Below are 15,155 nucleotides of genomic sequence, written 5' to 3' on the forward strand. Positions count from 1 at the left end.
GTGTGGAGCAGCTCGCTGCTGAAGTGCGAGGAATTTCCACCTATCTTGCTCGTTCACATGCTGTTGAACCAAAGATCCCCACACCTGATGTATTTTTTGGGGATCGATCTAAATTTTTGAGTTTCAAAAATAATTGTAAATTATTTTTTGCTTTGAAGCCTAACTCGTCAGGGAGCTCCGCGCAGCAGGTTAAAATTGTCAACTCTTTGCTGCGCGGCGATCCCCAGGATTGGACGTTTTCTTTGAAACCAGATGACCCTATTCTGACTAATGTGAACGCATTTTTTCAAGCCTTGGGGTTGCTGTACGACGAACCTAATGCTATTGATCAGGCTGAAAAGACCCTGTTAGCATTGAACCAGGGTCGAGAATCTGCAGAGTTGTACTGTCAAAAGTTCCGAAAGTGGGCGGTCCTTACTACCTGGAAAGATAGTGCCTTGGCTGCTCTCTTTCGGAAGGGTTTGTCAGAAGCCGTAAAAGATACTATGGTGGGATTTCCTGTTCCCTCTGGTCTGGACGATTCTATGTCTTTAGCCATTCAGGTTGATCGGCATTTACGTGAACGCAGGATTACACGAGAGGTGTTGCCACCGGTTGAACAGACGTCTGAACCTATGCAATGTGATAGAGTTTTGTCTAAGGCGCAACGTCAGGAATTCAGAAGGCGTAATAAGCTGTGTTTTTTCTGTGGAGATGCCTCACATGTTATTTCTGTTTGTCCTAAAAGTGAGAAACGCTTTGCAAACACGTTTTCTGTTGGTGGGGTTCAGCCTAAGTTTCTTTTGGCGATTACTCTGATCTGTTCCCTGACCACATTTTCCGCCAAGGCTTTTGTGGATTCGGGAGCAGCGCTAAACCTAATGTACTTGGATTTTGCTAAACGTTGTGGATTTCCGTTGACACCTCTGCAGACGCCTATCCCTTTGAGGGGGATTGATGCTACCCCTCTGGCTAAAAATAAACCTCAGTTTTGGACCCAGTTGGTCATGCGGGTCGCCCCAGACCACCAAGAAAATTGCAGATTTTTGGTGTTGCATGGTCTGCATGATGCCGTTGTTCTGGGGTTTCCCTGGTTGCAGATTCATAATCCAGTTTTGGATTGGAAGTCTGTGTCTGTGGTGAGTTGGGGTTGCCGGTGTACCTTTAGTGAGGCTCCGGTTTTTTCCACCTCTCCTCAGTCGCATGAGGTTCCTGACTATTTGGCGGACTACTATGATGTATTTAGTGAGAATGAGTCTGCGTCCTTGCCTCCTCATAGGAGTTATGACTGTGCAATTGAACTAAACCCGGGGTGTAAATTTCCTAAGGGTCGGCTCTTCAATTTATCTGTACCCGAGCACGAGGCTATGCGGTCCTATATTAAGGAGGCGTTGGAGAAGGGTCATATTAGACCATCCTCTTCACCCTTAGGTGCCGGGTTTTTTTTTGTGGCCAAGAAGGATGGTTCTTTAAGGCCTTGTATTGATTATCGTGCCCTCAATAAAATTACTATTAAATATCAGTATCCGTTACCCCTGATTTCGGATCTATTCTCTAGAGTCAGAGGTGCTTGCTGGTTTACCAAGCTTGACCTCAGGGGGGCGTATAATCTTATCCGCATTAAGCAGGGGGATGAATGGAAGACGGCGTTTAATACTCCGGAGGGACATTTTGAGTACCTGGTGATGCCTTTTGGGCTCACTAATGCCCCTTCTGTCTTCCAGTGCTTCATGAACGATATTTTCCGAGACTTTGTCGATACATTTTTGATTATCTATCTGGATGATATTTTGATCTTCTCCAAGGATTGGGATTCTCATGTGGAACATATTCGGACTGTGTTCCGGATCTTGAGAGAGAATTCTCTGTATGTCAAAGGATCAAAATGCCTTTTTGGAGTACAGAGAATTTCTTTTTTGGGATTTATTTTGTCTCCGTCAACTATTGAAATGGACCCGGCCAAGGTACAGGCCATTTATGATTGGGTTCAGCCCACTTCTTTGAAGGCCCTCCAGAAGTTTTTGAGTTTTGCTAATTTTTATCGGAAATTTATAGCAAAATTTTCTAGTATTGCCAAACCATTGACTGACCTGACCAGGAAGGGTGCGGATGTGTTGAATTGGTCTCCGGAGGCGGTTGCTTCCTTTCAGGAGCTGAAGCGTAGATTTACCTCCGCCCCGGTTCTGCGGCAACCTGATGTCTCACTCCCGTTCCAGGTAGAGGTGGATGCTTCTGAGATTGGTGCAGGAGCGGTGTTGTCCCAAAAGGATCCGGTAACATCTAAAATGAATCCCTGTGCTTTATTTTCCCGTAAGTTCTCTTCATCTGAACGTAACTATGATGTGGGGAATCGGGAACTGTTGGCCATGAAATGGGCATTTGAGGAGTGGAGACATTGGTTGGAGGGAGCCAAACATCAAGTTGTGGTCCTCACTGACCACAAAAATTTGATTTACCTAGAGTCGGCTAAACGCTTGAACCCTAGACAGGCTAGGTGGGCCTTGTTTTTTACACGTTTTGATTTTGTGGTCTCTTTCCTTCCTGGAACTAAGAATGTCAAGGCAGACGCCCTCTCTAGGAGTTTCTTTGCTGATTCTCCTGTGGTGACCAAGCCTGCCACCATCTTAGGCGAAGGGGTAGTTCTTTCTGCCATCTCGCCCGATTTGAGACTTGCTCTGCAAGAGTTCCAGGAGGACAAACCTGAGCGTTGCCCCAGTGGAAAGTTATATGTTCCTGACCAGTGGAAGAAGAGAGTGATGTCTGAAGTTCATTGCTATGCATTGGCTGGTCATCCAGGTATTTTTGGTACTAGAGATCTGGTGAGTCGCTCTTTTTGGTGGCCCACCTTGTCTCATGATGTCAGGAATTTTGTGCAGTCCTGTGGGACTTGCTCCCGGTCTAAATCTTGTTCTCGCTCTAGTGGGTTGTTGATGCCTTTGCCGGTCCCCAGGAGGCCATGGACCCATATTTCAATGGATTTCATTTCTGATATGCCGGTCTCTCAAAGAATGACTGTTATTTGGGTGATTTGTGATAGGTTCTCTAAGATGGTTCATCTTGTACCACTCCCTAAGTTGCCATCTTCCTCTGAGTTGGTGCCTCTGTTTTTGCAACAGGTGGTTCGCTTGCACGGGATTCCTGAGAACATTGTATCTGACAGAGGAGTTCAATTTGTGTCTAAATTTTGGAGGACGTTCTGTTCCAAGTTGGGAATTCAGTTGTCCTTCTCCTCTGCTTTTCACCCTCAGACCAATGGGCAGACGGAGAGAACAAACCAGACCTTGGAGTCGTATTTGAGATGTTTTATTTCCGCTGATCAGGATGATTGGGTTTCATTTTTGCCCTTGGCCGAATTTGCTTTAAATAATAGAGCTAGTTCTGCCACTTTGATGTCACCTTTTTTTTGTAACTTTGGTTTTCACCCTCGATTTTCTTCAGGGCAGGTGGAGCCTTCTGCCTGCCCAGGTGTTGACACTGTGGTGGAGAGAATGCACCAGATCTGGGACCAAGTGGTGGATAAGTTATCTCTCTCCCAGGAAAAGGCCCAGCGGTTTTCCAATCGACATAGGACCATTGGTCCCCAGTTTAAGATTGGTGATATGGTGTGGTTATCATCAAAAAATATTGCTATGAAGGTGGCTTCTCCTAAGTTTAAGCCTAGATTTATTGGACCTTACAAGATTTTGGAGATTATTAATCCGGTCTCTTTTCGTTTGGCTCTTCCTGTCACATTTAAGATCCATAATGTGTTACATAAGTCCTTGTTGAAGAGGTTTGTTGAGCCAGTTGTGCCTGAGGTGGCACCTCCGGACCCTGTATTGGTTGAAGGTAACTTGGAATATGAGGTAGAGAAAATTCTGGATTTCCGTCTGGCTAGACGGAGACTCCAGTATTTGGTTAAGTGGAAGGGTTATGGTCAGGAGGATAATTCCTGGGTCTCTGCCTCTGATATTCATGCCAAAAGATTGGTGCGTGCCTTTCATCGGGCTCACCCTGATCGCCCTGGTAGCGTTGTTGAGGGTTCGGTGACCCCTCCTCAAGGGGGGGTACTGTTGTGAGTTCATTTTCCCCTCCGTCACTGAGGCCTGGTGAACTCCCTATTCTAGTGAAGGAAGGTAGTGAGCCTGATTATCAGGCACCTGGGACTAATGAAGACGATTGGCTGAGTGGAGTCACTGACTGGATTTAAGGCAGCCTACACCCTTTCTGCCCTGCGGGTGATTTCTCTGTGGACTCTTGGACACCAGTCTGATTCCTGCTCTCCTAAAGCTAAGTTTTCTGTTTTGCCTTTTTGCATCTAAGATTTGTTTTTGTTTTTCTTGCTTTTTGGATTCTGCCACTCCCTGCTGGAGTGTGCAGTGTTCCTTGAGCTCTGTCTTTTGAAAGTACCTGAGTGCTGATTTAGTTTTTGAAGCTTAGTTGCTTCAGGGCCATTTTTATATCAGCTTGTTGGCTTTTGTCTCTGATAGGGTTTTGGCAGATTGCAGACAGCAGCCTTCCTATCCGTTCCTATCTAGGTAGTTTTTGGGCCCCGTCTTTGCTCAGCCTGTCTTTCTGTCTGTGTAGGTGTTTTCATCTTGCTTCACCGTCATTATATGTGGGGGGCTGCCTATTGCTTTGGGGTCTGCTCTGGGGCAGTTAGATTTCCCCTTTCCTTCTTTAGGCCTATGTATCTCTCCGGCTGTGATCGAGGGGTCTAGGTCATCGTAGGAACCCCCCACGGCTACTGTTAGTTGTGTTGATAGGTTCAGGGGTCTGCAATCTGATAGTTGCCAACTTTTCTGGTTTTCAGGACTTAGCTAGCATTTCTGTTTTTGCCTCCTACGGTGACTCAATCATAACACATTCCTTTATTGAGTGTGTCTTGATAATTGCCAATAATTTCCATCTGTTTCCATTTACTCTCCACTCTACTCTAAGATCACATCTCACTACCTGTGCACTTGACCTGATCCCATTCCACTTCATCCCAAACCTCACCACTTTCTTCATCCCAACCCTAACCCATCTCTTCAACCTATCACTAACAACTGGTGTTTTCCCCTCAAGCTTTAGACATGCCTCAATCACACCTATCCTCAAAAACCCCTCTCTTGACCCATCATCTGTATCTAGCTATCGCCCTATATCACTTCTCCCCTATGCCTCAAAACTACTGGAACAGTGCGTCCATCTTGAACTGTCCGCCCACCTCTCTTCATGCTCCCTCCTTGACCGCTTACAATCTGGCTTCCGGCCACACCACTCCACTGAAACTGCCCTAAGTTCACCAATGACCTATTATCCGCCAAGGCCAAGCGACACTACTGTCCTCCTCCTCCTGGACCTGTCCACTGCCTTTGACACATTGGACCATCCCCTATTACTACAGACCCTCTCATCTCTTGGTATCACAGACTTGGCCCTATCATGGATCGCATCATACCTAACAGACCGGACATTCAGCATCTCCCACTCGCACACCACCTCATCACCATGCCTCCTATCCATCGGAGTCACACAGGGTTCAGTCCTAGGACCCCTGCACTTCTCCATTTACACTTCGGACAGCTCCTAGAATCTCATGGCTTTCAGTATCACCTCTACGCTGATGACACACAGATCTTTTTTGCTTTTTGCTTCATTCTCTTTTGTGTTTTTTCATTTAAGACAAATTAAATGAAGATAATAATACCAAAGAATTTGTGTTTGCAATCATTTTCAGGAAGAAACTGAGTATTATTTGACAGAATTGCAGGGGTGTCAATACTTTTGGCCACAACTGTACATCTCTGGACCAGATATCACCTCCTTACTAAACATAATCCCTCAATGTCCGTCTGCTATTTCATCCTTCCCCTTCTTCTTTCTAAAACTTAATATGGACAAAACAGAATTCATCATCTTTCCCCCATCTCACGCGACCCCCCAATGGACCTATCCATTAAAGTAAATGGCTGCCCACTCTCTCCAGTCCCACAAGCTCGCTGCCTTGGGGTTATCTTTGACACTGACCTCTCTTTCAAACCACATATCCAAGCCCTTTCCACTTCCTGCCGACTTCAACTCAAAAACAAATCACGGATCCGTACATTCCTCAACCAAGAATCTGCAAAAACCTTAGTCCATGCCCTCATCATCTCCTGCCTTGACTACTGCAACATCCTGCTCTGTGGCCTCCCCTCTAAGACTCTCGCACCCCTCCAATATATTCTAAACTCTGCTGCCCGACCAATCCACATGTCCCCCTGATATTCCCTGGCCTCTCCTCTCTGTCAATCCCTGCACTGGCTCCCCTGTTGTGAACACGTTTGACCTGGCTACTGAGTTTGGGCTCCCTCTGGTGGTTGCAACGGGTAATGAAGTTGGTCTAGCTGACACAGGTCAATCACCTGAAGATGATTGGAGATCAGGTGTTACAGACTGGGAAGCTATAAGTGAGCAAACTTTCCTCAATTGTTGCTGGTGATTTTGTTTCTTCCTGTGCACTATGGAAGTCTGTTTGTTCCCTGCTTGGTCTTGCATCCTTCAGATAAGTAATTTGTCTATTTTTGCCTTACTCTGATTTCTGCTTTGCTGTTGTGTGTTCAGCCTTGTTTCCTGCGGGGACCTGTGCTGGACCCCGTTCCATATGCTTCAGCTCATGTCAGTTTGTTCAGTATTTCTAATCCCCTGGTATATCAGTATCGTTTGTTTTGCTTCCAGTTCACACCAGAATTCTGATCTAGTGGGGGACAGGTCGTGTGGCCTCAGTATTTTTGCATATCAGATGTGTTGGATTTTTCTTAGGGTTTTTTGCGTGATTGCAGACAGTATTCTTTCCTGTTCTGTTCTCTCTAGACAGTTTGGGCCCCATCATTTGCTTACTCTATTTTCTGCCTGTGTTTGTGCTTCATCTTGTCTCACCGGCAATATATGTTTGGGGGCTGTCTATTCCTTTGCGGTTCTACTCTGGGGCAATTTAGCTTTTCCCTTTCTTTCTTTAGGCTTAGTTAACTCTTTGGCTGTGCCGAGGCGTCTAGGGCATTGTATGTACGTCTCACAGCTAATTCTAGTTGTGCTGTCAGTTCAGGGGTCTGCAGTCCGCTTAGTTACCAACCTTTCTGGTGTTCTGGTTGCCTAGCCTATGCCCCGGCTATCCTCCTCGATTACTGAAACATAACAGAATCACCAGCCCACACTATAGATCCTAGGGTACTCTAAAGAAGGAAAGAATTGTATAAAAAAAAGTGTCAGAATTTTTTATATATTTTTTTCTCTTTTTCTCTGGGGGCCATAGGAGGATTTTTTTCTGTAATGGAGACTAAGCAATTGTCCAATCGTGTTGAACAGCTTGGGGTTATGATTGCGCGACCGAGTTAGTGCCCGGTTGTAAATTTCACAAGGGTCGGCTTTTCAATTTATCTGTACCTGAACATGATGCTATGCGATCTTATATCAAGGAGTCATCGGAAAAGGGTCATATCAGACCGTCCTCTTCACCTTTAGGAGCCGGCTTTTTCTTTGTGGCCAAGAAAGATGGCTCATTAAGGCCATGTATTGATTAACGTCTCCTTAATAAAATCACTGTTACATATCAGTATCCGTTATCCCTGATTTCTGATTTATTCTCCAGAGTGAAAGGTGCTAGTTGGTTTACCAAGCTTGACCTTAGGGGGCGTATGATCTTATTCGCATCAAGCACGGTGATGAATGGAAGACGGCGTCTACTACTCCTGAGGGGCATTTTGAGTACCTAGTGATGCCTTTTGGGCTCACTAATGCCCCTTCCGTCTTCCAATCTTTCATGAACGATATTTTCCGGGATTATGTGGACAAGTCTTTGAGCATTTATTTGGACTATAATTTGATTTTTTCCAATGATTGGGATTCTCATGTGGAACATGTTCGGATTGTTTTCCGGATTTTGAGAGAAAATGCTCTGTATGTTAAGGGATCGAAATGTCTCTTTGGCGTACAAAAAAATTGTTTTTTGGGATTAATTTTGTCCCTGTCTGCTATTGAAATGGACCCGGTTAAGGTCCAGGCCATTTATGATTGGGTTCCGCCCACTTCCTTGAAGGCTCTCCAGAAATTTTTGGGTTTTGCTAATTTTTACTGTAAATTCATAAGTAATTTTTCTGGTATTGTGAAACCACTGACGGATTTGACCAAAAAGGACGCTGATGTGGTGAATTGGTCTCCAGAAGCAGTTTCGGCGTTTCAGGAGCTTAAGCGGAGATTCACTTCTGCTCCTGTTCTACGGCAACCTGATGTTTCTCTCCGATTTCAGGTGGAGATAGATGCTTCTGAGATTAGTGCAGGAGCCGTTTTGTCTCAAAGAGATCCGGTAACCTCTAAGATGAAACCTTGTGCCTTCTTTTCTCGAAAATTTTCCCCATCTGAACATAATCATGATGTGGGGAATAGGGAATTGTTGGCTATGAAGTGGGCGACATTGGTTGGAGAAAGCCAGACATCAAGTTGTGGTCCTCACCGACCACAAGAACTTTATCTATCTTGAATCAGCCAAGGGATTGAATCCTAGACAGGCTAGGTGGACCTGGTTTTTCACACATTTTAATTTTGTGGTCTCCTTTCTTCGGGGCACTAAGAATATTAAGGCGGATGCCCTCTCTAGGAGTTTCTTTGTGGATTCTCTTGATGTGACTGGGCCCACTACCATTCTAAATGAGGGTGTGGTTCTTCCCGCTATTTCACCTGATTTGAGACTTGCCTTGGAGGAATTTCAGGAGGACAAACCTGAACGATGCCCTATGGGGAAATTGTATATCCCTGACCAATGGAGGAGAAGAGTGATGTCTGAAATTTATTGCTCCGCGTTGGCTGGTCATTCGGGTATTTTTGGTACCAGAGATTTGGTGAGCCAGTCATTTTGGTGGCCTGCCTTATCTCGTGATGTCAGGAAGTTTGTGCAGTCCTGTGGGACTTGTTCTAGGTTCAAGCCCTATTCTCATTCTAGTGGATTGTTAATGCCACTGCCGGTGTCCAGGAGGCCATGAACCCATATCTCAATGGATTTTATTTCCGACCTCCCTGTCTCTCAGAGAATGACTGTTATCTGGGTGATCTGTGATAGATTCTCCAAGATGGTCCATCTTGTACCATTGCCGAAGTTACCATCCTCTTTCGAGTTGGTGCCCTTGTTTTTATAACAGGTGCTTCGCTTACATTCCTTAGAACATTGTGTCTGACAGAGGAGTCCAGTTTGTTTCCAGATTTTGGAGAACTTTTTCTTCTAAACTGGGAATTCAGTTGTCCTTCTCCTCTGTGTTTCATCCTCAGACCAATGGGCAGACAGAGAGCAAACCAGACTTTGGAAACCTACTTGAGATGTTTTGTTGATCAAGATGACTGGGTCTCTTTTTTGCCCTTGGCTGAATTTGCTCTAAATAATAGGGCTAGTTCTGCCACTTTGATGTCTCCTTTTTTCTGCAACTTTGGGTTTCACCCTCGGTTTTCTTCAGTGCAGGTGGAGGCTACGTCCTGTCCAGGTGTAGATTCTGTGGTAGAGATAATGCAGCAGATTTGGGATCAAGTAGTGGATAAGTTGTCTCATTCTCAGGAGAAGGCCCAACGGTTTGCCAACTGGCATAGGACTATCCTCCTCGGTTACCGAATCATAACACTCCCCATTACCCAAAGACTCCAGTTCAAAACCCTAACCATGACATACAAAGCCATCCACAACATGAGTACTCCATACATCTGTGACCTCGTCTCCCGGTACTTCCCTGCATGCAACCTCCGATCCTCAAAAGATCTCCTTCTCTACTCTCCTCTTATCTCCTCTTCTCACAATCGCTTACAAGATTTCTCCCGCGCATCCCCCCTACTCTGGAACTCTTTACCACAACATATCAGACTCTCGCCTACCATGGAAACCTTCAAAAAGAACCTGAAGACCTACCTCTTCCGACAAGCCTACAACCTGCAGTAACCACTGATCCACCAAACCGCTGCACGACCAGCTCTACCCTCGCCTACGGTATCCTCACCCATCCCTTGTAGATTGTCAGCCCTCGCGGGGAGGGTCCTCTCTCATCCTGTATCAGTCGTGACTTGCATTGTTTAAGATTACTGTACTTGTATTTATTATGTATACCCCTCCTCACATGTAAAGCGTCATGGAATAAATGGGGCGCTATAATAAATAATAATAATAATCTGTTGTCTATTCCATTTGCACAAAAAGATGTTAAATTGATTGTCAATCAGTGTTGCTTCCTAAGTGGACAGTTTGATTTCACAGAAGTTTGATTTACTTGCAGTTATATTCTGTTGTTTAAGTGTTTCCTTTATTTTTTTGAGTAGTATATATATATAAATATATATATATATATTAATATATATGTGTGTATGTATGCAGTACTAAGTCTGAGGTTTAGTAATGAAAAAGTGTCAGCCAAATACCCTCATTAATAAAACAGTGCATAAAGAGTTAAATAAACGACACACACACACAAAATCTTCGTGAAACGCAATATCTGTTTATTTTTCAAAAAATTTCAAAGAAAAAAATTGCATGGGCTCCCGCATAATTTTCATAACCAGCAGAGGGAAAGCCGATTGCTGAGTGCTGATGTTAATATTCTGGGAAGGAGCCAATAGCCATAAAGGTTCCCAGGCTATTAAGATCAACTCAAAGATGTTTGCTTAGCCTTTATTGGCTATTTTACAGGCGAACCCTAGAAATAAATTGACATGGGGTACCCCTATAAAAATGAACCAGCAAAGGCTAGGCAGACAGCTGCGGGCTGATATTAATAGCCTGGGAAGGGGCCATGGATATTGGCACCCCCCAGGCTAAAAACATCAGATCTCAGCCACCCCAGAAATGGCGCATCTTATAGAGGCACCAATTCTGGCACTTAGCCTCGCTCTTCCCACTTGCTCTGTAGTGGTGGCAAGTGGGGTTCATATTTGTGAGTGAGAAAGAGGTCTGGGAGCTTTTGACATATCCACAAGGAAACCTCACTGGGCTGGGTCCGATCCTACACAGGTGGGTGCACGTTTTGCTGGTGAGCACAGCAAGGATCCAAGAAAAAAGAAAGAAATGAACCAGCACACCAACCCATATAAAAAAAATACAAAAACGTTATTCAGCTAATTAAGCCATATTAAAGTGTGAAAACAACCTGATGTGTTTCTGGTGCGCTGAAAGCACCCTTAGTCATAAAGTTTTTGTATTTTTTTATACTGGTTGGTGTGCCAGTTCTTTTCTTTCTTTTTTCTTGGATTCATATTTGTGGGGTTGATGTCTATAAGACACCTATCCATTACTAATCGATCTATAGTTACATGGTAAATAAACACACAGCCAGAATAAAGTCCTATATTTGAAATAATCACACAGACTCCTTTATTGAATCTTAATTAACCATACTTACTGCATCGCCTATACCACCAAAGCCCTCGATCTCCTGTAAGAGAAATAAAATAAACCAACATATAATGCTCCCTGTCCGGCGTAGTCCATTTACCGAGTGTCCCACGATTGCTCTACCCGGCCTCTGGCGATACACTGACAGGAGGCAATATCTCCCGCAGTGTATCACTGCACTGCCGTGAGAGTTAACCGGAGTACATCAGCTCCAGTGCACTCACTTACTGCACTACCGCTGTGTGAAAACTTTCCCATGCAGTTTTGCCGCAAGTGACAGCACCAGAGCTGATCAGCTGATACATTGTGGGAGAGATTACCTCCTGTCAGTGTATCGTTGAAGGCCGAGTGGAGCGGTCACATCTCCCGATGCGACTGTTCTACATGTGACATTGCCGTGGGACAATCTGGATTATCTGGACTACGGAGGACAGGGAGTATATGTTGGTTTATTATTTTACATTATTTCTAGGAGACGAGGGCATCGGGGATTTGGTGTGAGGTGAATATAATGGGTTTTTATTTTATGTGAATGTGCATGTAATTTTAGTTTTTTTTTCCAACTGTGAGCACAGGCGCCGGCAGATGATACTACTCTCTCATCAGCAGCATAGCTGTCATGATCCATGCGGGATCATGTCAGATAAGAGCACTGGTAACCTTTTTATTCCTCTCTCTAAGCTTTGTGCTTAGAGATAGTTTTGGCCCAGTGGCCAGTATGGTCATTGCACTGGTGTTTTTAGAGATAGTTTTCCCCCGGTGGTGGTTAGTGTAATTGCACAGGAATCACTAACAGGTGTGTTTTCTCAAAAAGGTGTGTCAGTTGTTCTGACTCACGTTGGTGATATTGTTAGTCTTTTCCAACCATGCTGGGTGAAGGATGGAGCTGAAGGAGAGTCCCAGGCAGCTCATTGAGAGTCCTGGAGTGGCAGCTATGGTGTCTGCGAGGACTGGCATGGCTTAGTGGAGTTGCAGCTATGGTGTCAGCAAGGAGTTTTTGCATGGCTTGGTGGGGTGGCAGCTATGGTGTAGAGCTGCACTCATGATGCTGGACTCTTTTGCTGGAAAGCTGGACTCATATGCTGGACTCGGTTTCTGGACAGCTGCACGCAGGTAGTGGACTCTGTTTGCTCCAAGGCTGCACTATGGTGCTGAGAAGAGTCCAGGACAACTCAGTCAGAGTCCTGGAGTGGCAGCTATGGTGTCAGTGAGGAGTTCGTGTAAAGCATGGTGGAGTGGCAGCTATTGGTGTCAGTGAAAATTTCTTGCAAAGCTTGGTGGAGTGGCAGCTATGGTATAGAGCTGCACTCAGTTGCTGGACTCTCTTGCTGGAAGCTGCACTCAGATGCTGGACTCCGTGGCTGGAAAGCTGCACTCAGGTGCTGGACTCCATTGCAGGACAGTGCACCCAGGTGTTGGACACGCTAGGAGGAAGATGCACTCAGGTATTGGACTCTGTTGCCTGGAGCAAGTGCATCAGAGCAATGCCAAATGTTTCCCTGTTTGTCACTTTTCCTCATGTTGGTGTTAGTACAGCGGTGTGGCCAGTGCCTGCACCACTCAGCTCCCTAATAAGGAATAGGTGTAGGGTGTGCTAGGGCAACAGGTTCGTGATCGGCGCCCGGTGCGGAACCAGCATAGGGGACGTCAGGAGTGTTAGGGGCACTGACTCAAGGGAGTGCAGGAGGTCTCCACTTCCCCGTTCCCTATCGCAGGGCCCACCATTGTAAATGTTTCCCTATCCCTTGTGTCTTGTTGTATTAGTTACCGGCCTGCGGGCCGCATCACACTGGACAATTACACGTGCCGTGTCCTGTTGTATTTGTCATGATCACGTGTGTCTGGTCGCAGGGCTGGCATGGCGTGGTGGGGTCACAGTGATGGAGTCAGCGGGAAGTGTCTGCATGGTCTGGTGGAGTGGCTACTATGGAGAGTGGCACTCACTATGTGGGACTTGGCCGCTGAGCTGGACTCAAGCATGCTTGACTTCGTGGCAGAAGCTGAACACTTCCTTGGGACTCTGGTACTAAGCAGCTGCAACTGGTGTTGGTCTCTGCTCCAAGGCTGCACTAAGGTGAAGGATCCTGTTATGGTGATGGATCCGGGTGGAGGAGAAGACGCACGCAGGTGGTGGGCTCTGTTGCTAGGAGCGCACGCAACAGAGCAAAGCTAAGTGGTGTTTCCCCTGTATTGTCTCTTTCCTCATGTGTGTTATTAGTGCAGTGGTGGGATTAGTCTCTGCACCGACCCATTCCCTAGTGAGGGTTTAGGGTCAGGGTGAGCAAGGGCATTAAGGTACGCGTGCGGCGACAGGTGCGGAGCCTGTTTAGGGAATGTAAGGAGTGCAGGGACACTGGCTCAGGGGAGCTTAGGAGGTCTCCATGTCCCCATTCCCTATCGCAGGGCCCACCATTGTTAAAGTTTCCCAGGTTCCCCCATTATTATCTGATTATTGTATGTATAACGTGTAATACCTAAATTCGCCAGGTGGAGGCGGCGTATCCACCTGCACGTTTTATTATTTAAATTCGCCCCACTGGAGGCGGTGTATCCAGGGTCACGTGTGTTATGGGTTCGCCTTGCGGCATCATCTGCGACCTGACACACGTGACCATGACAGTATTAGTTACCAGCCCGCTGGCCGTGTCACACAGGATGGGGCACGTGACATTATCACCAACCTTACATTTTTTTTCTGGTGAGCCTCGGGCCATGTTCAGACCTGTGAGCATTTGCTGCTGACCCTCACTGAGGTGAGTGAGGAGCTGCATGGTGAGTAAGCAGTTCCAGCAGCAGTAATCGGGGTCTGGGGCCTTCCCTCTGACTCAACCGGAAAATCAAACAGCAGCTGGCAATGAAGCCCCTAGAGTCGCTGCTGGGGAGCGGGACTTGCTCATACAGGTGGACGCACCCAGACAGGTGGGAGGAGTTGGTGTCCCCATGGTGCTGTCTGGGGTTCCCCGAGGTGAAGGGGTACATCCCGGTAGTGAGCAGACTGGTGTTATAGTCCGTGGGGCTCACACCAAATCTTCCATACCACCGAAGTAGCCGCCCCATCCTGGTCGTGTGGAGGAAGGCGACCAGGGAGCGTATTTTTCCTCCATATCCCAGGCCCCTCCCTCACCGGTGTGAGCAGCAGGTGTGCTGCAGGGGAGTAGGGGCAAATCTCAACCCTCATCATTAGCCAACCCTGGGAGGCGCAGACTTCGTGGTGTAAAGGGTTGGGGGGTGGTGTACCCCTTGGTGGAGTGTGGGGGTGTGAGTGTGGTGACACAGGGGGACGCCTCTGTTGTCAATCCCAGAGAGAGTTCACTGATTATTGACAAATGAATGTGTGGCAATAAACATTCAGGTCCGGACCTGTGTGTGAACGAGTGTGTATGGATCCCACAAAAAAAAACATCTAGTGGGAGTATGTTGAGGAGTCTTTCCAGCTCATATCAAACTTGCACATATATAACTTGTTCCCCAGGACGGCGCTTTGCAGATGTGTGGTGCCTCCAGAACTTATATTGCCAATACCAGCGGTGCGTTTGTCATAAACCTGACGTGCAGGTAGTTGCTGGGGTGAACTCTGGGTATAGGCGTCTCCGCTGTAGGTGGTACCCTCATGGGGAGCTGTCTTAAGGGTCCAGAGGCCCCTCATTAAGGGGAGGGTACAGTCATGATCCATGCGGGATCATGTCAGATAACAGCACTGGCAACCATTTTTTTTCCTCTCTCTAAGCTTTGTGCTTAGAGATAGTTTTGCCCCGGTGGCCAGTATGGTCATTGCACTGGTGTTTTTAGAGATAGTTTTCCCCCGGTGGTGGTT

Source organism: Dendrobates tinctorius, unplaced genomic scaffold (genome assembly GCF_039654945.1).
Source record: "Dendrobates tinctorius isolate UK_male_01 unplaced genomic scaffold, ASM3965494v1 ptg000204l, whole genome shotgun sequence".
Taxonomy (NCBI): Eukaryota; Metazoa; Chordata; class Amphibia; order Anura; family Dendrobatidae; genus Dendrobates; species Dendrobates tinctorius.